We start from the raw sequence: 27636 nt of genomic DNA, 5'->3' as shown, positions 1-27636 counted from the left end.
GAAATAAATAAAAAACCTAAGAAATTGACATTTAATATGCTTATAAATTGGGAGGTAAAATATTGGGAAAACATCAATTCACCTTAAATTGATATGCAGATGTAAGTCAATTTCAATAAAAATTTTAGAGAATATTTGTATAAACTAATTCTAAAATTTATGTAAAAGAACAGTTGCAGGGCTTGCATTAACTGATTTCAAGGTTTATTATAAAAAGTTATCAAGTGTGTAATGGTGTGCTGTAGTATGAGGTTAGATATATTAAGTGAACATTATAGAGAATATAAAATTAGACACATAAATATACTTAATTGATGTTTTAATTCAATTTCCAAGATATTTCAAGCAGGATCAAATGAATACCCATAATAGAAGGGGGATCAATATCTATAATTTCATGACATTATTAAAAATGTAACTCCAAATTTATCATAGATTGAAATGTAAAAGCTAAAATGGTAAGAATTTGTAGAAGAAAAGAATAAAACCTTATGGCTGTGAGTTATGCAGAGATATCTTAATAGGACACAAAAAGCACAAATCATAAGAAAAAAGTGAATAAATTAAACTTTAACAAAATAAGAGTGTTCTGCTCTTTCAAATATACCTTGGAAAATACAGGTATGAACACTTAAAACCTCTATAATTTTATTAATAAATGTCATATAATAAAGTCAATTAAAAGTTTTTATTAAAAAATACAAATAATATAAACAAAAGACAGGTAAATAGCACTTATATAAATAAATATATACTTATATGTATACACATACATACACAAATAGACATTTGTGAGCAGCACATGAAAGAAAAAGATCTCTAGCATTGTCATTCAACTCACAAGAAAATTTGTTCATAACAAGAACCCAAAACTCAACTATTTTTTTTGTAAGGCTCACATATTCCAAGATTAGAGAATTATTCTTCATCTCAAGTTAATGATTAATCTGCTTATTTAATATATTTTCAACTTATTAACTGTAATATCCATTCATTAATAAATTAACATGTAACTGTATATCCCCAAGTATTATAAGATAAAAAAAATACATCTGGAGAAATAAGTTTTATCATGGCTTATATAATTGAACTAACTTTTTAAGAGATGAATTTGAACCATTTTTTCTTAACATCAAGAAGATATTTTTGGCAAATTGAATTGAGATTTTTAGTGAAGATTGTCACAGCTTGTGATTTTTTAGAAAAAAAAGTGCTACAGTCTTTTTTTAAAAGTATGTGCTGCCATAAAAATTATGGTTAGTCAACCAGGAAAATAGCATTGAATGCAGAAATTGAATTTGATAATTCAGAGGAATTTTACTAATAGTCTTTATGAAGCAGTGTACTTTTCAAGTACGTAGACAAGTGGTGTATGGTGGGCATTTCCTGCTAAGTAATTAGAGTTGCAAACACAAAATCTGATAGAAAACAGAAAAGGCATCATTTAAAAATTTTAAAGAACAGGTGCAACTACTCAGCTCTGTAGGAGAAAGTAGAAAGGGGGAAAGTCCTTAAAATTTGGGGAGTTAAATTGTAGATAAAAGGAAATTAATATAATAAATAAGTTGAATATAGATAAACAACTTATTTGTTCATTCCTTTATTAATTAATTAATTATATTATTAGTACCTGAAATGTTTAGACACTGATTTAGTTTCTAGAGATAAGGGATATAGCAGTGACCAAAACCCCGTTCTAATGGAGCTCATATTTTAATAGACAGAAATAGACAAAACTTAAATATAGAAGTAATGTGTAATGTATTGCCTATATATCAAGGTAATTAAAAAAAGAGAAAGGTTTATGATGAAAGTTACTTGGAGAATAGACAGTGTGGTTATAAAAAAAACCTTAATATAGGTGGTATTTGAGAAAGAGTTGAATAAAAGAAGAGTATACAGCTATAAGTAAGAGTGTTCTAGGAATTAGAAAAAATATATATTCCAGAGAGAGGCACTATTTAGTGAAAAGGTCAGATGTTATGACATTCTTAATATGTTCTTAATGTATTTTTAATATGCAAATGTCAAGGACATAATTATAACTGTGACTCAAGGATTCAAAACCTCTGTACTACTGACATTTGTGCCAGTTGTTATGGGGGTTGTCCTGTGCATTGTAGGAGAGCTAATAGCATCCCTGGCATACTTATATATATATACACCATGCTTCTAGTTGTGAGAACTGTCTCCATATATTGCTAAATGTCCTTAGTGAAAGAAAGAGGATGCCAACCTGACCAGGCGGTGGCGCAGTGGAAAGAGCGTCGGACTGGGACCCAGAGGACCCAGGTTCAAGACCCCGAGGTTGCCAGCTTGAGTGCGGGCTCATCTGGCTTGAGCAAAAAGCTCACCAGCTTGGACCCAAGTTCGCTGGCTTGAGCAAGGAGTTACTTGGTCTGCTGAAGGCCCGCGGTCAAGGCACATATGAGAAAGTAATCAATGAACAACTAAGGTGTCGCAACGGTAAGGAAAAACTGATGATTAATGCTTCTCATCTCTCTCTGTTCTTGTCTGTTGCTATTTATCCCTCTCTCTGTCCCTGTTAAAAAAAAAAAGAAAAAGAAAAGAAAAGAAACGAGAGAAAATGACAGGAGATATCGACAGACAGGGAGAACTAAAAGTCAATATAGGCAAGTTATTATAAAACAGTTTAAGGACCTTCACTGCAATGGTTTGAGCAGAGGAGGACGTTTCACCGGGGTAATTCTATTGATATGTATGAAATATGTATGAAATAGAATGAAGGGGGGAAAGAGTGAAAACAAAGCAGATGGTTAGAATGCTCTTGCAATATTCCAAATGAGAGATAAAAATCATTGAAAGGTAGCAAAGGAGAAGTGGAGAGTTCTGGATTAAATAACAATTATAGAATAAACAGAGTTAGTTTTGGGATATAAGAGGAGTAATAATTTTTTTATGGCCAACACAACTATAAGAGTGAAACTGATATTTATTAATAAGAAAACAGACTCCTAGTAAAACTAAATTTAGGAAGAGTTAAGAAATATTCAGGCCAAGAATTTGGTTTTCAATACACAAAGTGTGAGCCAATTATTAGATATCCAACTGAAAGTTGAGTAGAAATTTGAATACAAGTGGCTAGATTTCAGGGGACAGGCTGGCGTTGGACATATAAATGTGTGAGTGTTCATTCATCATATATGAGATTACTCAGGAAGCAAATAAAAGAAATTCCCAAACTGAACTCTGAGACATCACAACAGTTAGACGTCTGGAGAATGGGCAAATACAGAATTGAGCACATTTTCATAAAAGTTTAAGGCTGAACATATGTTTTAACTATTCTGTAGAAAATTTTGAGAAGCATAAACATAAAACAAAGTCTGTAGGTCTTTAAAAAAGTAAAATACGACAGATTATGTTGGAGATTGATACCTATAGTACCCAACACAGCAGAGACTCAATAAACATCAGCTACTATAACTGAAACTTTGAACCTTAATGCATAAAGGAATGGTTGAGGTCTTAATGGAAATGAACAAATTAAGTGGTATAGCTTAACCTATAGTAAAATTAGTGGTAGTTATGGAAAGAGTCTCAGTATCATAGTATGATACCTTTGTAGAAACAGTTGATAGTATGTTTGAGATATATGACTAGTGATAGACAAATGATATCTATTTTTAAATTATAAAAGTTATATGTTGATGGAAGTAGAAAAGTTTTCTGAATAAGCAAAGAAAATACATGGAGAGAAAGCAAAGGACTAAACTGTGAGAAATGTTCACATTTTTGCCAGGGTTGGAGGAAGAGAAAACACAAGAGAAAGAAAATATATTGAGATAGGTGAAAGAATCAGAAAGTCAGTAGTAATGTCAAGTTTTCCTGAGAGATAGGAAGATGAGGGAGAATCAAAAGTCACTGTGTTTTGCATCTAGGAAATTATTTTTTACCAAGGAGAGTCATGATTAGAAAAATTCTAGAAAGGTAGCTCGATTCTGAGGGGGGGGGATTATGCAGTAATTTAATTTAAAGCCTAATGAAAAAAATAAATCATATCTACATGTTATATAAGTAGTCACAAAACATTTTTTAGAAAGTCAATTATGTTTTAGTTTTTTTTTTAAGATAACAAAAAGTGGTTTACTTAAAGACATATCTAACACTTAACCTGGAAAAAAAAGTGAAAGAGAAAGAATAAATATAAGGGTGTGCATAAGGTAAAAATCTGTTCTTAGAATTGATGTCAGAACTTTGTGGCACCAAAATAAAATAAGTATCGGTAATGCGAAAATAAACTGAGAGACACAAGAAGCCAGGTAGAAGAATGAACACAATATATTTAACCTTTAATAAAATCATGATTGAAAAGAATTAAGAACCTTAAAATTAGGCTAGAAATTCAGAATATGAGATTCAATTATAACCATATGTTGGCCCAGTAGCCACAGGTGTCACAGCCAGGAATGTGCAGGTTCCCATTAGATTCAGACAGATGGTAAAGAAATAGCAGAGCTGAAAACTGGTGGGCCATACCCTTATTCTAGCCTTGCACCTGGTCAGCTAGTAAACACAAACACTCAGGGCTCCAAACCCCACTCATTCAGCGCTCACAAAGCTACTGACACATTCAGGTTTTCCTACTAGCCTCAGTTTCTTCTGATTCCCCATCTCCTTCTCTGTTCTCATCTCTGCACAAACTGGCTTCTCCTTCAACACCCTGCAATATTGGCTGCTTTTTCATCTCAGCACATTTCCTCCCTGCTCTCACTCTCCAAAAACATTGCCTCCTTCTTCCTCCTTCTTCTCCTTTAAACTTTTTTGGCAGGACAACCCCTCCTCCAGCACACATTAGCATAACAAAGTCCCTTCTCAAGCAGGAAGGTAATTAGCAGTATCACCTGGCAGTACTGTTCACGTGGGCAGCACCATTTTTAAAAAAGTGAGCATAAAAATCACATTTTCCAAATGTATTTGCCCAACACCATAGACTGATACCAAAAAGTAAAGAATTAGAACATGTTATTTGTAAAGGCTATTCAAGAAGTCTAACATAAATAAATCCTCTGAGGCCTCAGAATATTTTGCAAGGATGGAAGAGCCATGATTTTTTTAAAAAGATCAAGGGTTTGTATTGGGGACTGCAAGCTGACAGGGTCCTTGCAGTTTAGATTTTTGTGGAACAGAAGTGTGGGGAACTGGTTTGAGAGAATTCTTGGACTGCCTTAGTAATGAGATTTTCTTTTAAATATCTCTTTGATTTGCTAATAACTTAACTCTGCTCTGTAAATAAAGTGGTTTAGAGGTGGAGATTCTCTTTTGCAAGCTAAAGGCATTACAGAGGCCTCCCAATCCAATCCTTTTCTCTTTGAGTTTTTCTTCATTCCACACTGTTCTCACTCAGGACCTGGACAATTACTAGCCACACTGGTTCGTGGCAGATTTGCAAAGGATAGTTCTTGATAATAATTGACAAAGGAATACAACATTGGACATAAACTAAAATTGTGAATTAGAATACAAAAAAGAAATTTTAATAGCTGCAGTTTGGGGTAAGTAAAAAGAAAACTGAAGAAAAACTCAGATAAGGTTATGTACAAGGTCTAAAATTTTACTAGCTCCCAAAACAAAGGGATGATAGAAAAATGCAGACATAAAAGGATTAATGTGGAGGTAATGTTAAAAAAAATCCTATCATTGGGTTCAATAATATGTCCATTTGAATTAATTATGTTGACTATTGCAAAAATGAACCAGTCATATGATTATAATATAATCAAATAATCTCATAATAAAAATAATTGCATGGTATATCCAGAGGCAAGATATAGCATTTGATTTAAAATGATAATTTTACCCTTTAATTATTATCAAAGAGTTTATGCTAATGCATTTTTTTTTAACTTTAAGAGGGAGGGCCTCTGTGACAAGACTAAAAACTATCTCTACTACTGGTGCTTCTCTCAGATAAGTGGGTCCCCATTATTGAGTACTTACAAAGAGTCAGAGAGTGAACCAGATATTGAAGATTAAGACAAATAACATATTTCCTCTGCCTACAGAAAAGGCATGCCTCAGACAGGCATGTACCTTTATATTTCCCAAGTTATACTACATCCTAAAAATTAAATTACAGGATGAGGATGAGGTTGTTTTATTTCAGCATTAAAGAATAGGTGCTACAGTCAAAAAACTACTGGACCAGATAAATGACTTCAGCAAGGTGGCAGGATATAAAATTAATACCAAGAAATCAGAGGCATTTTTATACACTAACAATGAACTGTCAGGAAAAAAAATTAAGGAAGCAATCCTCTTCACCATTGCAACCAAAAAAATAAAGTACCTAGGAATAAATTTAACCAGGGAGATTAAAGACTTGTACTTATAAAATTATAAAACATTGATAAAAGAAATCAGGGAAGATACAAACAAGTGGAAGCATATACCGTGCTCATGGTTAGGAAGAATAAACATCATTAAAATATCTATATTACCCAAAGCAATTTATAAATTCAATGCAATACTGATTAAAATACCAATGACTTACTTCAAAGATATAGAACACATATTCCAAAAATTTATATGGAACCAAAAGAGAACACGAATAGCCTCAGTAATCTTGAAAAGGAAAAATAAAGTGGTAGGTATCACACTTCCAGATATCAAGTTATACTACAAGGCCATTGTACTCAAAACAGCCTGGTACTGGCATAAGAACAGGCATATAAATCAATGGAACAGAACTGAGAACACAGAAATAAACCCACAGCTCTATGGACAACTGATATTTGACAAAGGAGGTACGATCCTACATTGGAGTAAAGACAGACTCTTTAACAAATGGTGTTGGGAAAATTGGACAGCTACCTGCAAAAAAATGAAACTAGACCACCAACTTACACCATGCACAAAAAAAAAAACCCCTCAAAATAGATAAAAGACTTAAATGTAAGCCGTGAAACCATAAGCATCTTATAGAAGAAAACATAGGCAGTAAGTTCTCTGACATCTCTCGCAGCAATGTTTTTGCTGATTTATATCCACAGGCAAGTGAAATAAAAGACAGGATAAACAAATGGGACTATATCAAACTAAAAAGCTTTTGCACAGCTAAAGACAACAAGAACAGAATAAAAAGACAAACTACACAATGGGAGAACATATTTGACAATACGCTGATAAGGGGTTAACAACCAAAATTTATAAAGAACTTGTAAAACTCAATACCAGGAAGACAAACAATCCAATCAAAAAATGGGCAAAGGAAATGAATAGACACTTCTCCAAAGAGGAAATACAGATGGCCAATAGGCAGATGAAAAAATGCTCAACATCACTAATCATTAGAGAAATGCAAATTAAAACCACAATGAGATATCACCTCACACCAGTCAGAATGGCACTCATCAACAAAACAACACAGAATAAGTGCTGACGAGGATGTGGAGAAAAGGGAACCCTCCTGCACTACTGGTGGGAATGCAGACTGGTGCAGCCACTGTGGGAAACAGTATGGAGATTCCTCAAAAAATTAAAAATCGAACTGCCTTTTGACCCAGCTATCCCACTTTTAGGGATATACCCCAAGAACACCATAGCACTGTTTGAAAAGAAGAAATGCAACCCATGTTTATGACAGCATTGTTCACAATAGCAAAGATCTGGAAACAGCCCAAGTGTCCGTCAGTGGACGAGTGGACTAAAAATCTTTGGTACATATATACTATGGTATACTATTCAGCCATAAGAAATGATGACATTGGATATTTACAACAACATGGATGGACCTTGATAACATTATACTGAGCGAAATAAGTAAATCAGAAAAAACTAAGAACTATATGATTCCATACATAGGTGGGACATAAAAATGAGACTCAGAGACATAGACAAGAGTGTGGGGGTTACGGGGTGGGGGGGAGTAGAGGGAGGGGTTTAGAGGAGGGGAGGGGCACAGAGAAAACCAGTTAGAAGTTGATGGAAGACAATTGGACTTTGGGTGATGGGAATGCAGCATAATCACGTGTCAAGATAGCCTGGAGATATTTTGTCTGAACGTACGTGCCCTGGTTTATCAATGTTACCACATTAAAATAAAAAAAAAAGAATAAGTGCTACAAAAATGAGAAAAACAAGAAAATAAAAACTGATATTTTACAACCAGTCTATAGTCTATAACAGGGGTCCCCAAACTACGGCCCGCGGGCCGCATGCAGCCCCCTGAGGCCATTTATCTGGCCTCCACCGCACTTCCGGAAGGGGCACCTCTTTCATTGGTGGTCAGTGAGAGGAGCATAGTCCCCATTGAAATACTGGTCAGTTTGTTGATTTAAATTTACTTGTTCTTTATTTTAAATATTGTATTTATTCCCATTTTGTTTTTTTACTTTAAAATAAGATATGTGCAGTGTGCATAGGGATTTGTTCATAGTTTTTTTTATAGTCTGTCCCTCCAATGGTCTGAGTGACAGTGAACTGGCCCCCTGTGTAAAAAGTTTGGGGACCCCTGCCTTAGGCTATAAGCACCCTGCCTGCTTACAATCTGTCCTCCATGCCCAATACAAACTATAAACAAGCAAACATATACATCATATTTGCAAACTTACTTGACCCACACCTGGCCAGAGAACTTGGTTGGTTGGAGCATCATCCCAGAGGACAAAGGTTGCTGGTTTGATTTCCTGGTCAGGGCACATGCAGAGGCAGCTACATGCTTCTGTCCCTCTTTCCCTGTCTCTCGCTCTGTCTCAAAAAAAAAAAAAAAAAAAAAAAAAGGAATTAACAAGCAATATTTAGATTTTAATTTAAGCTCACTATGTAGAGACTGTATTTTTCATTTTATTTATTTTTTATTTGAGAAAGAGAGAGAGAGAGAGAGAGAGGAGAGAGACAAGTATCAACTCATAGTTGCTTCACTTTATTTGTTCACTGATTGCTTCTCATATGTGCCTTGGTTCAGGGGCTCAAGCCAAGCCAGTTACTTGCAGAATCCAGCAACCTTGGGCTCAAGCCAGAGCTCAAACCAGTGACCTTGGGCTGAAACCAGTGACCTTGGGATCATGTCAATGATCTTGCGCCTAAGACAGCAACCCTGCGCTCAAACTGATGAGCTCACACTCAAGCAGAGATCTTGGGGTCTTGAACCAGAGACCTCAGCATACCATGTCAATGCTGGATCCACTGTGCCCCCTAATGTAAGACATTATGTAGACACATTTATAAACTGATCTTCAAGAACTTGATAGGAATAATTAAAAATCAGTAAAGATTTAAGCAATTGTCATCTTGGTTTTTTTTAGATTAATCTATTCAAATCTTTTTAACATTACTTCATGCATAGTTTGGGGAATTTTTTAAATGATGTGTCACTTTATAAAGAACTTAAAACAGTAAAATAAAGTAAATTATCTAGATACTCTATAGAGTTGCACATTTTGTAGTTACATATAAATAATCTAGTAATTTGTAGTAGGCTCAATATTTTTAGCAGGAAAATACTTTCATTTCTGGACTTCATCCATTATACTTTCCTGTACATAATAACCTTCCCAATTTCCTTCCTTGTCTTTTGCTCTAAAATGGACAGTTTTTTTTTGTCAGTTCTAAGAGCTTAAAAATCTCCCAACCCATACTTTATTTCTACAATATAGAAGACCAATTTAGATTATATTGTTAAATTATTCATATGGTGGGATGACTTATTAATAATTACAGTGTTTTCTCTATTGCTCTTATAGAGCTGTTTTAAACTAGTGCTTCTCTTTTTATTTTTAATCCAGTATTAACCCATTTAAGAATTTGTAGCTGAAAACAATTTTGATGTATTATGATAGTTAACATTTTTGTGCATGTTAATGTAATTTACAATAGGAAGCAAAGTACATTATCCAATTACATGTTGTATTGTCTTGTTAGACACTATATATCATTTGCTTCTTTCATCAAGGGAATTTATTCCTATTATGTATTTGCAATAATTTTAGTGCCAATTAACCAATTATGAATTGAAATTGCATACTCTTCAGTTTCACTGAGCATTGTACATTACTTCAGTTACAAATTAGATAACTTCTCTATAATTTTTAATTTCAAATTCTGAATCTTCTGTATACTTATGAATTTTTTACTTTTTTCCATATACCCAGATTTAGATTTAGTTAGATTCAATCACCTAAATGCTATTATCACTCACTAATAAATGTTACAAAAGTGATATATCTCTATAAATATAAATGTATGTTTTTGAATGACTTTCAAAGCAGAATAAATTCATTTTGAAATGACTTTGAAAGCAGAAAAAATTTATTTTATAAGCCGTGACTTTTAGTACTACAAGCAATGTAAGCTACATCATTGCATTTTTTTTTTAATTTCCAACTGTGTTTACCTGAAGTTGCCCCAACTGGTGCATGTCATAAAAAGCACATTTTTTTAAGTAAGAAGAAGGAAGATAGTGAGACAGACTCCCTGTGCACCCCAACTGGGATCCACTTGGCAACCCTCATCTGGAGCCAATGCTTGAATCAACCAAGCTATCCTTAGCATCTGAGGCCCAAACTCAGACCAACTGAGCTATCCTCAGTCCCTGGGGCCAATGCTCAAACCAATCAAACCACTGGCTATGGGAGGATAGAGGGAGTGAAGGTGAGAGGAAAAGAGAAAGAAGCAGATGGTCATTTCTCTTGTGTGTCCTGACCAGGAATCAAAACTGGGACACCCATATGCTGGGCCAACTCTATCCACTGAGCAAACCAGCCAGGACCAGAGCACTTTATTTTTCTGATGAGCGCACAAATGATTTAATTTTTGACATTATAGAACTAGATAACAATTCAAACAGTTTAACTTTAACACAGTTCACTATTAAATAAATCTGTATACTGTTACTTTCAGTGAAGAAACTCTATATAACTTATAATAACCATACTTGCCTACAACAGTTAAGGACTATTACTTCAATTAAACATTTTCTTTACATTATTAGTAAATTAAGCTATTTCTTTGGTGGCTGGGATTATTAAAACTGTTTGTTTTTGTAGCAGAAAAGTTTTCCTATTGCCTTTAAGGAACATTTAAGAGCTGAATGATTTTCAGTTTTTCCATCACCAAGCACTGTTGTTTTTCTCATTATTCAATTATCTCTGCCTGGAGCATGTTCTCGGATCTTAAGCTGTCTGAACTGAAGTCACCATGAGAACAATAACCTTTGGAAGTCGATCATTCAGATTTCCTAGAGATATTTCTTAACAATAAAAAAACAAACAAAAATTAATGCTTTGAGAGTTACATATTTTACACCGGAAAATTGTCATTCTTTTCAGGCAATATATAAGTCTTTTGAAAAGGTAAACATAGCTTTAAAAAATCACTTTCATATATATGCTTCAAATACCAATTTAATTCTCTATTTCCCACCCTCAGCTTTGGTAGGGGAAATTCATTTGGTGTTTTACTTTATTAGACTTGAAAATCAGTGAACTTACAGAGTGAGGTTCAGAACATATAAAAATGCATGAACGTGAACAGATAAGCACTAAGTCACATGACCTTGCCATTGGTTTATTTCACAACTTAAAAATTAGTCAGAGAATTATAATGGCACCAGAATCACTTGAAAATAATTCAGATAAATATAATTTTACAAACCACTGCTGCAGTGGAAAAAGATTTTGCAGATGTACTGGACAATGGGACAGTATCTGCAGCAGGTTATTTTAAAAATGAATTATGTAAAGAATAAATTTCTAAGGCTAACATTTCATATTGGTTTTGACTAAATTTAACAACAGATTATAAACAGTATCGAGCTTTCTCAAACAATTAAAAATAAAACTACTATATTATCTAGCAATCTCACTTCTACATGTATATCCAAAGGAAATTAAAAAAGAATAGTGAAGAAATATCTGTACTTCCATGTTCATTGAAGCATTATTCACAATAGCCAACATCTGGAAATAGCCTAAGTCCATCAACGAATGAATGGATAATAAATAAACATGTATATATATATATAGACATGTATGTAATGGAATATTGTTTAACAAACAGGAAGAAGAAAATCCTGCTATTTGCAACATTTGAGGGTACTATGCTGAGTGAAATAAGCCAGGCAGAGAAAGATAAAGACTGTATGAATGGTATCATTTGTATGTAGAATCTAAAAATAAAATAAGTCAAATGCATAGTAAAAGACAGTAGAAAACCGGATATAGGGAATGGGGGGGGAGGATAGACAGTGGTTAGTCAAAGGGTACTATGAACTTCCAGCTATAAAATGAATGAAGTCTGAGGATCTAATGTAAAGCATGGTGACTGCAGTTGATAACACTGTATTACATAGTTGAAAGTTGCTAAGAGAGTAGAACTTGAATATTTTCATAAAAATGAGGGGAATCTTTTAATAATGTAAACATATATCAAATCACTATAATGTACGCTTTAATATTTTACAATTTTATTTGTCAATTTTATTCAATAAAGGTGACTTTTTTTAAGTGGAAAAGAAAAACATAGTGTAGATTAACTATGCTTGAAATCTGAGAGAAGGCTATGACTAGAGTATTATCATTGTCCCCAAAGAGAAAAGTAAAAAGAAGTCAGATCTTATGGTAGGAGTAAAAATAAAAGTTTATGTCTTTTTTTTTTTCAGAGACAGAGAGAGAGTCAGAGAGAAGGAAAGACAGGGACAGACAGGAACGAAGAAATAAGAAGCATCAATCATTAGTTTTTTGTTGCGCATTGAGACACCTTAGTTGTTCATTGATTGCTTTCTCATATGTGCCTTGACCGTGGGCCTTCAGCAGACTGAGTAACCCCTTGCTTGAGCCAGCGACCTTAGGTCAAAGCTGGTGAGCTTTTGCTCAAACCAGATGAACCGCGCTCAAGCTGGCAACCTCGGGGTCTCGAACCTGGGTCCTTCTGCATCTCAGTCCAATGCTCTATCCACTGCGCCACTGCCTGGTCAGGCAAAAGTTTATGTCTTTATTATTCTGAATTTGTTCAAAAATTAGAATTTCTCTAATTTATAATGTCAGAATCCTTTATCCTTTGAAACAGTACTGGTACTCTCCATTGGCCATACACGCCTCACTCCCCTCACAACTGATGCATCATGTCTTTCTATTCTCTCTACTCAGGAGGTTGTCTTCTATAGACTATATCTCTTGATTCCCTTGCTGTTATTAATATAATAAAATGGCAATAAGTTAATACTAGAAGTGATATATTATTTATAAATACTTATGAACTTCTCGGTTAAACAATTGAGTGGCAACTAAAAGAATTTACTTTATGTGGCCTTTGAAAATCAATACATACAAACTAAATATTTTACATCTAATAAATACAGTGGACCAGGAAACCTACTTTCAAATATAATAAAAATATAAGTATTACTAGTGAGTAACACAAAATAAGTGGTTGAACTGCATTTGCAAGACTTAAAATGCAGTACACAGTAAAGTAAGACCCATTTTATAACTAAGTATTAAAAATAAACTCAGAGAAAACACAACTTTCATAAATAATAAGATCAAAATGAACAGAATGGAAGTGGTAGAATTACATCTGTCTATTAAAGAATAGAGATGATTTTAATAGCTAAAGAAAGGTTATGTATTTTGGATATTAAGCCCTTATGGAGCTGTTGTTTGTAAATATCATCTCCCATTTGGTTGGCTGCCTTGTTTTGTTAGTTTCTTTTGCTTTGCAGAAGCTTTTAAGATTGATGTAGTCCCATTCGTTTATTGTAGCCATTACTTTCCTTGTCTATGGGGTCAAATCTGTAAAATGTTCTCTTCGGCCAAAGTCCATAAGTTTACTACCTGTATTTTCTTCTATGTAATTTATTGTTTCATATCTTATATTTAAGTCTTTGATCTATTTTAAATTAATTTTTGTTCAGAGGGATGAGGTATTGTCAAATTTCATTCTTTTGATGAAGCTTTCCCGATTTCCCACCACCATTTACTGAGGAGGCTTTCTTTTCTCCATTGTGTGTTTTTGGCTCCTTTGTTAAAGATTATTTGTCCATATATATGTGATTTTATTTCTGAGCCTTGAATTCATTTTCATTGGTCTGTATAACTTTTTTTTTTCCCAATACTATGCTGTTTTAATTATCATGGCTCTGTAGTTTAATTTGAAGTCAGGTGGTGTGATACCTCTGGGTTTATACTTTTTTCTCAGGTTTGGTTTGGCTATTTGGAATTTTTTATCATAACCACAATGCAAACTTGGTGATTTTCTGTTCTTTTTTATTAAAAGAATAACATTGAAATTTTGATGGAGATTGCATTAAATTTATAGATTTCTTTGTGTACTATGGCCATTTTAACTATGTTGACTCTTCCAATCCATGAACATGGAATATTTTTTCATTTCATTTTGTCTTTTTCAATTTTTTTCAATAAGGCTTTGTAGTTTTCAGTATATCGATCCTTCACGTCCTTTGTTAAGTATATTTTTACATATTTTCTATATATATTTTTTGTAATTGTAAAATGAATTGTTTTCTAGAGTTCATTTTTAAAAGTTTTGTAATTGGCATACAGGAAAGCTATTGACTTGTTTATATTGATTTTATATACTGCAACTTTACTGTATTGGTTTATTGTTTCTAATAGTTTTTGTGTTTTTTTTGTTTTTTTGGTGGAGCTTCTGGGGTTTTCTATATACAGGATCATGTCTTCTGCAAAAAATGATTCTTTTACTTCTTCTTCCCCAATATGAATGCCAAAATACATAAAGAAGTCACAAAGCTCAACAAAAAACAAGCAAACAATCTAATTAAAAAATGGAGAGAGGAACTGAACAGACACTTTTCCCACGAAGACATACATGACCAACAGATATGTAAAAAAAATTTTTACTTCACTCGCTATTAGAGAAATGCAAATAAAAACTACAATGAGATACCACCTCACACTTATTAGATTGGCTATTATCAACAAAACAGATAATAACAAGTGATAGAGAGGCTATAAAGAAAAAGGAATCCTCATTCACTGCTGGTGGGAATGTAAACTAGTACAACCATTATGGAAGAAAGTATAGTGGTTTCTCAAAAAATTAAGACTAGAATTATGTCCCAACTCTCCTTCTATTAGGCATCCATTCTAAAACTCAAAAACATTGGTATATAAAGACACATACACCCCCATGTCACAGTGGCCAAGACATGGAAACAACTGAAATGTCCTTTGATAAAGGAATGGATAAAAAAGATGTGATATATGTATACAATGAAATATTACTCAGCCATAAGAAATGATGACATATTGCCATTTATGACAACATGGATGGATCTTGAGAACCCTATACTAAGCGAAGTAAGTAAATCAGAAAAAGCTAATAACTATATGGCTTCATACATAGGTGAGATACTAAAATAAGACTTAGAACATAGATAAAAGGGAAGGGGTTACCAGGGAGAGGGGGTCTTTTAGGAGGAGAATAAAGAGGGAAAAATATACAGTGACAGAAAATAATGACTTGGGTGATAGGTATACAACATAATCAACAGAACAAATGCTATAGAAATGTTTACCTGAAATCTTCCTACTCTTGATCAATTTCACCCCATTAAATTTAATTTTCTAAATAAAATTGTTTTTAATTATTATTATTATTTTGTATTTTTCTGAAGTTGGAAACGAGGAGGCAGTCAGACAGACTCCCGCATGCGCCCGACTGGGATCCACCCAGCATACCCACCAGGGGGTGATGCTCTGCCTATCTGGGGCGGCACTCTGTTGCAACCAGAGCCATTCTAGCACCTGAGGCAGAGGTCATAGAGCCATCCCCAGTGCCTGGGCCAACTTTGCTCCAATGGAGCCTTGGCTGCGGGAGGGGAAGAGAGAGACAGAGAGGAAGGAGAGGGGGAGGGGTGGAGAAGCAGATGGGTGCTTCTCCTGTGTGCCCTGGCCGGGAATCAAACCCAGGACTCCTGCATGCCAGGCTGATGCTCTACCACTGAGCCAGCCGGCCAAGGCCTAAATAAAATTGTTTTTAAATAAGAAAAAGGAACCTGGTCAGTTTTCTCAGTGGCTAGAGTGGCTGCCCAACTTATGGATGCCTCGAGTTCATCCAGTCAAGGCACACAAGAAAAGTGATCGTCTGCTTCTGTGCTCTTCCCTCTACCTCTTCTCTCTCTCTTCTCCTCCTGCAGCCAGTGGCTCTTTTGATTTGAGCATCAGCCTCAGGCACTGATGATAGCTTGATTGGTCTGAGTGCATTAGCCTCAGGCTCTAATAATAGCTCAGTTGATTCAAGCTTTGGCTTCAGGTAAGAGTTGCTGAGTGGATCCTGGTCAAGGCACATGCAGGAGTCTGTCTTACTCTTTCCCCTCCTCTCACTTGGAAAACAAAAAAGAAAAAAGAAGAAAGAGAGAGAGGAAGGAAGGAAGGAAGGAAGGAAGGAAGGAAGGAAGGAAGGAAGGAAGGAAGGAAGGAAGGAAGGAAAGAGAAAGGAAGGAAGAGGAGAAAAAGAAAGAAAGAAAAGTTAAGCAGTTTTGAAGATGAGGAACCAGTTACCAGAGGCATAGATCATGCAAATTATGTTTTATTCACTGAATACTGAGTATTCTAAATAAACTTACTCCTGGGTAGAAATAATTGTATTGGAATAAGTCTTTCTAAATCAGCTTAAGCTAGATGTAAAGAAATACAATTAAAGAAGAATTTGGAAAGTTAGTTTGGGGATATAATTTATTTATTATTATTTTTTATTAAATTTATTTGGATGATATTGGTTAATACAATCATATAGGTTTCATATTTTTGGATATCTTTTTTTGGCCCTGGAAGGGTAATGCTGTTTGCTAGAGTGTTACCCTGATACACCAAGGTTGTAGATTTGATCACAAGTCAGGACACATACAAAAAACAGGTGAATGAATAAATAAGTGGAACAAATCAGTGTTTCTCTCCCTCTGTCTTCCTCTCTCTCTAACAAACAAACTTTTTAGAAAAAAAAATCTTATTTTTGGACCCATATCTTTCTCTAACTATATTCTATTTCTTTTTTTAAAAATTTTTAATTTATTGTGTTGATATGGTTTCAAGTGTCCAACTCAGTATAACACCTTTCATCCCCCACATTGTGCCCCCATGCCTCATGCAAAGTCTTCTTCCATTTTCATTTTACACCTTTTGCTTCCCTTCCCCTACTTCCATTCTCCCTTTTCCTCTGGGAATTGTTACATTGTTGTTTGTATCAATGTGTTATGTATATTCAATTTCACGAATCCCTTCACCTTTTCTGATCCTGTACCCTCTTCCTCCTTCCCTTTTATTGCTATGCATATCTTCCCTGGGATCTTGCCTGTTTCTACTATATTCCTCAATTTACTGTGTTCATTAGATTCCATGTATAAGTGCAATCATATATTTATCTTTCTCTGCCTGATTTATTTCACTTACCATAATAATCTCCAGATTCATCCAGGCCATCACAAAGGGTAAGATTTTCTTCTTTTTAACAGCTATATAGTATTCTTGTGTAAGTGTGTCACAGCTTTTTAACCTACTGATGGATACTTGGTTATTTCTAGATAATAGCTGTTGTAAACAATGTTGCAATAAACATGGGGCACAAGTCTCTTTTTTTAATTGCTGTTTTAGAATTCTTAGGATATATTCTTAAAAGTGGAATAGCTGGGTAAAAAGGCAGTTCCATTTTTAATTTTTTGATTAAACACCATACCGTTTTCCACAATGGCTGCATGGCTGCATGGAATCAGCAATGCAGGAAGCCTTCATTTTCTATACATGACCACCAGCACTTGTTTGTGGGTTTGTTCATGAAAGTCAGTTTGGCAAGTATGAGATGGTATCTCATTTTGGTTTTTAACTTGCATTTCACTAATGATTAGTGATGTAAAATATTTTTTCATATGCCTATTGGCCATCTGTATGAGCTTTTTAGAAAAGTGTCTATTCAGGTCCTTTGCCCATTATTTAAATTGGATTGTTCACCTTCCTGGTGCTGTATTTTAGAAATTCTTTATAAGTTTTAGTTATTAACTCCTTATCAGATGTAACAGTGAATATGTTCTCCCACTGAATAAGGTGGTTTTTTATTTTGTTAAACTCAAATGCTCTTTGCTGCTAGCCACTGAATCTGTCATTCCTGGCCCACCTAAGGAGAAATCTTGGTGCAGACTGGTCAGGACACTGCTCATAACTGATGCTCACCAACTTTCTTAGAGTTACAAGCAAACCAGAGTGTGTGACTGCCTCTGCTGTATCTAAGTGCACACAGAAATACCAAGCCACACACTGAGGGTACCTTTTACCTACACTGGGCCTGAAGGAAAGTCAGCAATAAGCTCAAGGTTCCCTGAGATTCACCTCTTGCTCCCTCTGTCTGCTGGCTGACTGTTGGAGTTGGACACTAAAAAATACCTAAAGTTTAGAGCCTGTGGTAATTCAGGGATTAGAAAAGGTGGTGGGTGTGGCTTCAACCCTACAACTTCCCCTGTCTGTTCTCTTTTCACAGATCTCCATTGGCCACTAGAAGTCTGTTAGAAGTGGCCACTGAAACCCAGAGATTTTACCTTCCCACAGTCCAGACAATTTCTATTGAATCTCCTGTGATGTGGAAGCACCAGTCATATTCTCTTGAGAGTGTGGAGAAAAGTTTCAATGTCAGAAAACTGAGTCACTGACTTACCCCGTGCTTCCTGGTCAAAGATGCTTTCTTCTTAGCAGGCCTCAATCTCTATAGGGTGTCACAAGAGAGATTCCTGGGGGTAGGGCAGCTGCTTTCTCCAAGGCTATTGCCACACAGAGAAGACTGCTCCATCCAAGAAAAATGGTGACAGCAGTTTTGGAAAATGACTCAGCACAAGAGTACAGGTGACCATTCCCCTCAAATGTCTCTCCCCAGGCCACCAACTTCTCCCTCTCCTCACTCGCCTCTAGTCCTCTCAGCCCTCCCTCACCTGGAAGTCTTGGTAAGTGGCTGTGAATGAAATTTTCTGCATTGGCCCTTTAAGAAAGTATCTGCATCTTTGAGAACTTCCTTCTCTTCCTCACAAACAGAAACATCACCTGTTTTTACTACCAAATGTGATGTGGGCACCTTTTCTAGTCTCTGGTGCTCTAGGCTGGGACACCTGGCCTGGGACTTAGGACCCTCACTTCTCAAGGCAGACCTCCCTTCAGCAGAGTCCTTCAGGACCCTTAACCACCCCTTGCTCTTGGGAGAGGGAGCAGCCCTTTCTGAGTCTCTGCCCTTCCTACCAGTCTTGATGTGCTTTCTGTGACTCCTTGATTATAGACTCCTTTTTATTTAGTCCAGAGTTGTTTTTTCAAGATGATTGTTCTTACATTTAGTTATAACTCCAATTTGGTCCTGGGAGCTTGCAGTTGGAAAGTCTGGTCTGCTTACTTTATCACCATCATGGAATCATATTCCATTTTTTTATACCCCTTTATGGAAAATTTAAAGGCATTTTCTATATATTTTCTGTAAGACTTATCTATTGCTGTATCACCAACAATACAAAACTTAGTAACATCTGTGTTTATTATAAGTCTGCAGCCTGCTAGGCATTTCTATTGATCTAAGTTCAGCTCACTCCTATTTTGTTTGTTTGTTTTTTTCAGTAAGCTTTTAGATCTACTGTCTTATATAAAATGGCCTTATCTGCACAAAGTACTTGAATAAGAAGACTAAGTGTACCAGGCCTCTTGAGATCTATTTTCAGAATTGGCTCAGTGCCACTTCTTTTCCAGTATTCTGGCCAAAGCAAGCCGAGAACAAAGAGGTGGAAAAAGACTCCACATTATTATGGGAAGGCATGCGAGTCACAATTCAAAGAAGTATGTATATAGGAGGAGAATATTGCAGTGCTTTAAAAAAAATCTGCCATATCTTTTCATACTACAGAGAGTGAGATTCCAGGTGAACAGCTCATCCCGGGCTAACCACCTGACCCTGTATCCAAGGCCCCATTTTCTTTTTTTTTTTTTTTTGTATTTTTCTGAAGCTGGAAACGGGGAGAGACAGTCAGACAGACTCCCGCATGCGCCCGACCGGGATCCACCCGGCACGCCCACCAGGGGCAACCCTCTGCCCACCAGGGGGAGATGATCTTCCCCTTCAGGGCGTTGCTCTGCCGTGACCAGAGCCACTCTAGCGCCTGGGGCAGAGGCCAAGGAGCCATCCCCAGCACCCGGGCCATCTTTGCTCCAATGGAGCCTTGGCTGCGGGAGGGAAGAGAGAGACAGAGAGGAAGGAGGGGGTGGGAGTGGAGAAGCAAATGGGCGCTTCTCCTATGTGCCCTGGCTGGGAATCGAACCCAGGTCCCCCGCACGCCAGGCCGACACTCTACCACTGAGCCAACTGGCCAGGGCCTTTCTAGTGAACCAAAGCAGCCCACCTAGACTAATTTCTCTTCTTTAACATTTCTTAGAGTCAGAACAACCTCACCTGAGCTCTCTCCTGTTGTTTCTTCTGTGCTTCCTTGTTTCACTGTTCCCATCTTTAATAAACATACTGTCAAAATTATTTGAACTCATGTTGGAAATCTATTTTGCATGAAGTCCAGAACCCACACACTACAGGCCAGCCTGAGGCAGACCTGCTCTGGCCTGGTCCCTTTCTGATAAAAATTGGAGTATTTTAAATATGTCCCCACTTCAGGGAATTTACATTCTTATTTTCTCTGCCAGAAATATTCTTTACCCATATATTCAAATATCTACCTCGCACACTTCAATCTCTGTAATTTGCTCAGCAATGATCTATATTAACTAGAAATTATCCTTCTCATCTCCAGAAATTCCTGTCCTCTTACACTGCTTCATTTTTCTTCAAAGCTCTTTTGTTCATGTTATGTATATTTTAAAATTTGCTTGTTTCGTGTCATTTGTTAGACTGTAAACCCCATGTGGACAAGAATTTTATGCTATTCTGTTCACTGCCCTATCACACTGTATTTGATATATAGTAGATATTGAATAAACATATATTTTTAAAGGAATGAAAGCCAAAGAATAACATGAGAGCTTGTTGCAAAAGTATATTATAATCTTAGCCAAGAAAAAAGCCTTCTTTTACATTCTTACTTTCATAGATTCATTTGTTTTCTTGTCATATAGGCCATAGCTTGCCCTGCTCTTAATATTGACCTCTTTCATACATTCAACCTATTTATGTTGCCTTTGTCTCAAATGTGATGTGTATAATTGCATTCTTCATCTTCTATTTCAAGGAGATTTTTCTTATATTAATGTTATCTCAAACCTCAAATTTTAAGATATTTACTCTCACTTTATTGTATTATTATTATTATTTTTTTGTATTTTTCTGAAGCTGAAAACGAGAGGCAGTCAGACAGACTCCCATATGCACCTTATGGGGATCCACCCAGCATGCCCACCAGGAGGCGATGCTCTGCCCATCCGAGGCATTGCTCTGTTGCAACCAGAGCCATTCTAGTGCCTGAGGCAGAGGCCATAGAGCCATCCTCAGCACCTGGGCCAACTTTGCTCCAATGGAGCCTTGGCTGTGGGAGGTGAAGAGAGAGACAGAAACGAAGGAGAAGGGGAGGGGTGGAGAAGCAGATGGGCACTTCTCCTGTGTGCCCTGGCCGGGAATCGAACCCGGGACTCCTGCAAGCCAGGCCGACGCTCTACCACTGAGCCAACTGGCCAGGGCCTTATTTTTTTATGATAGAGACAGAGAGAGTCAGAGAGAGGGACAGATAGGGACAGACAGACAGAAAGAGAGAGAGATAAGAAACATCAATTCTTCGTTGCAGCACCTTAGTTGTTCATTGATTGCTTTATCACATGTGCCTTGATCGAGGACTACAGCAGACTGAGAGACCTCTTGCTCAAGCCAGAGACCTTGGGTTCAAGCTAGTGAGCCTTGCTCAAACCAGATAAGCCCGCGCTCAAGCTGGCAACCCCGGGATCTCGAACCTGGGTCCTCTGCATCCCAGTCCGATGCTCTATCTACTGCGCCATGCTTGGTCAGGCTTACTGTATTATTTATATTACTTTTCTCCCATGTTATATTGAAAGTTTCATAAGAGTAATGTATATTTAATTCTCTTTGAAATGCTTTAGAACTCTTATCATATTGACTTACAAAGAGAAGATTCTCAATAAATATTTATGAAGCATACAATATTATGGATAAATTATGAATACTTACTGCAAATAGTATATCTTATTTTATATATACATTATTACACAAGCCAAAAAAAATAAAAGCAATTTACAATATTGTAAAGGAAACCAATGACTATACAAATACATGATATAGATCTGGAAAGAGATTTTAAAAAGTTTCAAATTCCAAGTTCAGGAAAGTCACTATAACCTGTCCATTCTCCCCATTTTAATTCTATATTACTTTGAAATCTAGCCACAAATGCAAATGCAGTCTCTCATATGTCTTGATTAGACAACATAAATGACTGCTTTTAATGAAATCAGTCAGTTTTAAGATCTGGGACTGATTTGGTCACAACAATCTCTTTCAAACCTTCTTTCCTTCAGTCCACAGTAATATTCAGTTAAACCATTGCAATTCTGATAGCATAAAAGACCAGTCCAGGAAAAGCATTCCAGCCATCAAGAAGACAGAAAAGAACAACATAAATAATAAGATATATATATATAGGTGTGTGTGTGTGTGTGTGTGTGTATATATATATATATATATATATATATATACACACACACACACATATCTTTTCCCCTAATACTTAAAATAGAACTGTTCTTGACAGTTGTCCTTGTGGAGGGAAAGATCTCAGAGCAGAGATACCTCTAAACTTGATTTTGTCTTCCACTTTTACTACAAAAGAAGGCATACCAAAGTTTACCCCAACGTGGGCACCAAATATATGTTCATTTTCCAGAACAGTTGGAGCTCTACTGAAGGTACTAGGACCCAATCTGTATATTTTAACTCAACTAATACATATTTATGTAAAATCTCTTTAGGAGTAAAATGAGGTTAGAGTGGAAAGAACAGCAAACTTCTACTAATATGCATTATCAAATAGAGTTGTTTTCATCTTAAATTTGAATATAAATTATATTTTCATTACCTTATATATATTTTATTTATTCTTAATTATAAACCTAGTAAGTAGTTATTATTATAATTATGATTTACAGTTATTTTTTCCAAAGTCACATGTCTGGTGCATTTCATTTTTCTTCAAAGCTCTTATCTTCATATAGTGTATTATATACATTTTAAAATTTGTTTGCTTTTGTCACTTGTTAGATTGTAAGCTCTATGTAGGCAGGGGTTTTAAATGATCTTGTTTACTGCCCAGTACTACTATACTTGACATATAGTAGATGTTGTATATATTATTTTTATATAAATAAAAAATATAAATAAGTATTTTTTAATTCATTGGCATGGCATGCTTTGCCAATCCATACAGGTTTCTAGTGTACAGCTATAACATTATCTCTACATTTTTTCTGAAGGAATGAAAGTCAAAGACCAATGAGAGAACTTGTTGCAAAATTATCACATTATCACAACCTCTGTAATTGTGTTCTTACCCCTACCGTTTATGTTGGAAAGAATATTGAAGATAGTGTCATCATTTACTTTGTCAGTCAATAAATATTTTAAAATTACTCAAGGCATTTAAATTAGCATGACAGATTTACATATAAAATGTTGTTCTTGAGCTCTATAAATTGTAATCTACTGAAGAACATATGCAATTCTTCTCTTTTTTTTCAATGACTGCTTTCCTTGAACACATTTAAATAGTTGAAAACAATTTGTTCTCCTGAGCAGATTACATTTCTTTCCTCAATCTACAAATTTGATTACCCTTGGATTTACTTGGCAGGTTCTGTTTTTTAAAGATGGCATAGCTGCTTTCAAATTATCATAAATTCTTATTTGAGTAGTTGAATGAGGAATTATTTTAATGTGAAGAGTTGGATTTGGCACTTAGAAGAAAATGTATGTGTAAATTTATATCACTGAGTAATGTAATATGGTCTCATAAATTCAATGTTAAAGTATACATGAAAAACTTTCAAATCTTTAAAATAACCTTTCTGACCTGGCCAAGTAACTCAGTTGATTAGAGCATTGTCCTAATATGGAAAGGTTGTGGGTTTGATCTCCAGCTAGGGAACAATACAAGAATCAATCAATGAATGCATAATAACTGGGATAAGAAAACCAGTGCTTTTCTATATATTTTTTCCTCTCTTCCTCTGTCTCTAAAATTAATAAATATTTTAAGTTCTTTCCAATACCTACACTTAATTATATTTATAGATATATACATTGGAGTACATGTCCCAAGGACACTCAATTTCAGCAGATAGTAAATTGATTATTTTTCCTTCCAACTGTACTTCTATCTGACTTTTCTATTTTTGCCATATAAGTCTGACACCTAAAATCAAAACAGGTGGTTATCCAAATCAATCTTCCATTTTTTTATCCTCTATTACATAAAGTCCACCCAATGAATTCTTATTTTCTTCAAAATATAATATAACTATTTTTTTCTGATTTCTATTAACCTGTTGATTTGGTTTTCTAATAACTAGATTCAAAATGAAAATGTATATTATTAGGTAGATAATAAGAATTAAAAATAAGACAAATATAATATTCTGAAACTTAACATCTTGTCCCAACTTGGACTCACTTGTTCTTTTTTCATGGCAAGCCTTCACAATCTGTCTTACCTACAGCCAACAGATCAACCCTTCTAAAATAACATCTCATTATGCCAATCTCTTGCTTCAGTGACACCTGATTGCTTAAATTCAAAAAGCACAAATTCCTCAGTAGATCAGTGAAGTCACTGTTCCAACTCTCTTCCTTTGTTTTAGAAACACACTATTCTATCATCCTTCAAGATATAACCTATGCTACAACTAAATGTATGACTTCCATTTCTCTGGACATCTCTTGGGCTTTAGTCTGGCTTAACCAGCTCTCGCTAAGTACATATTTAGTTTTGTAAGAAACTGTCAAACTCTCTTTTTTAAGAATAAAATTTTATCTTTTTTCTTAAATATTTTATTTATTTGATTTCTTTTAGAGAGAAAAGAGAGTAAAGTTGGCAGAGCATCCCCTGGTAGGGGTTTGCTGGATGTATCCCTATCAGGGAACAGGTGGGAGTTTGTCTTTCTGCCTCCCTGCTTCTCACTTAATAATAATTAAAAAAATGTGGATGTTCCTTTTTCATTTTCACTTTTTGTGCCACTAATTCTTTACAGAAACATAACCAGTTACCCTCTAGAATGATCCACATTATGAATTTGTCAGTTTTCTCCTTAGTAGTATTATTTAGCTTGTTATTCTATTTTCTATATTTTTGATAATTTTAATTATTTTCTAAACTAAAAGTATTTTCATAAGAATGTCTCAAAGAATGTACCAGGTGTTTTACACTGCATAATTAGGAGATAATAACAATTTCACCACTTTTAGGAATATAAATATTTCAATCGATTCAAATGATGAGTCAGTCTCTTGCATTCTAAAATCTGTTCTCATTCTTTCCTTTTACAGTTTCACCCATTGATAATCAATATCTTTAAAAAATTAATTAAAAGATTTAAAATAGTAATTTTTATAATTATATAATTCCATCCACATTCATTAGCTAGCATTTTCTGTAAAGAGATATTTCCCTTAGCAATCATGACTATTGGATTAACCTAAAATATGGTTTGTACAAGAAAAACAGAATGAATGGTTAATAATTTCTTCTAAATATTCAAATGCTACAGTTAGTTTTAGCATAATCTAAAGTTAGATTTGAATTTTTTTTGCTTTGTTTTCTCTTTTTTATTGCATTTTGGACAATTTAATTTATTTAATATTCTTAAATTAATTGTATTCTTTATTCTTTTTTTATTCTTTCATCATTGGACATTAGAAGCTATTTATTTCTTTTTTGTGACAGAGACAGAGGGAGGGACAGATAGGGATAGAGAGACAGGAAGGGAGAAAGAGGAGGAGCATCAGTTCTTCATTACAGCACCTTGGTTGTTCATTGATTGCTTTTTCATATGTACCTTGACCAGGGAGCTACAGCAGATCTTTGCTCAAGCCAGCAACCTTGGGTTCAAGCTGGTGAGCTTTGCTCAAACCAACTGAGCCCGCGCTCAAGCTGGCGACCTTGGGGTTTCAAACCTGGGTCCTCCGCATACCAGTCCAACACTCTATCCACTGCCCTACCACCTGGTCAGGCTAGAAGCCATTTCTTTCTGACATATCACATTAGGTTTCCTTAATCGTTTTTATTTTTCTAATAGTTTGCTTGTTTCTGTCACAAAGAAAAGCTGCCCTAGAATTATTTTGCATATTTCTTGTCTCTGACCTAAAGCCAGCCATTAATCTAAGCAATTCTGGCTTCTTTTAGTGAAGAGTTCTAATTAAGAGACATAAATTGAATGCTAGATGTACATTACTCTCAAATACATCCAATATAGAGGAGACTATAAACACCACTGTGATTTAATACCTATAAAAATCTAGTCAGTAATCTGAACAAGATGTCCACTTAATAGTCTAAAATTTTTATATATGTTCTTAAGCTTATGTTTACATTTCAATATTTCACAAAATTTTATCCTAACAATATATTTTTTGCTCTTAAAAATTTATTGCATTATAAACCACAGAACAAAAATGTAAAATTCTTTAGGTTAAAATATGTGGCTTTATCTTGAGTTATTGTTACAATTATTACTAGTATACAATTACAGTCATATACCACATAATGACGTTTTGGTTATCAATGGACCACATTTATGATGGTGGTCTCACAAGATCTTAATGGAGCTGAAAAATTTATATTGCCTAGTGATGTCTTAGTGCAAGGTGTTATGTACTTGTGATAATGCTGATATAAACAAACCTATTTTGCTGCCACTTGTATAAAAGTATGGCGCATACAATTACATTGGTAGGCTAGACCATCTAGGTTTGTGTGAGTGTACTTTATGATGATCACAAAACAACGAACTTACCTAATGACAAATTTCTCATAACATATATTCATCATTAAGTGGCGTATGACTGTATAAGGAATACACATCTGATTGAAAGAACAAAATTAAAAACTTGGATTGGAACTGTTATGCAAAAAAACCAATGCAAATGCATATATTAAAGATATAGATGAGACAGTTTTGGCAATTTTATTAAAGACATGGGAAAATATTTATTAGATTCAGTGTACCCACAGGAGACAATGCACCATAATAACTTTTGAGAGAGTTAGTTTCATGTCTTCCTTTTTCAAGAAGAAGAGAGATTGTGAAAAAGCAAAAAAGAAAAACAGTAAGTCTTTCCTCACAGGGTCTTAGCTTCCCAGACAGATCTATCAACATTAGAGTAGGATTTTTAAAAAGTCATTCTCATCTCTTAAAATTCTCCATACAATGGTAAAGACATTAAGGCCTCCTAGGATATGAAAATTCAGTTTCAGTACTATTGATTTAAGTCACAAATATTGGAATAGTATTAGGATAGATGCACAGAGAGTAAGTTATTTGTAAGGTAGCCTTGTTAATTATGAACAAGAAAACTAAAACTGAAGAATTAATACTTTTAGAAAAATATTTTAATACAAAAGTTTATAGGTTGTTTAGACACTAGAAAGAAGCTCTTGGCTGCCTGTGACCTAGGACTGAA

Source organism: Saccopteryx bilineata, chromosome 8 (genome assembly GCF_036850765.1).
Source record: "Saccopteryx bilineata isolate mSacBil1 chromosome 8, mSacBil1_pri_phased_curated, whole genome shotgun sequence".
NCBI lineage: Eukaryota > Metazoa > Chordata > Mammalia > Chiroptera > Emballonuridae > Saccopteryx > Saccopteryx bilineata.
The sequence above is the reverse complement of the archived record's forward strand: the minus strand, read 5'-3'. Positions refer to the sequence as shown.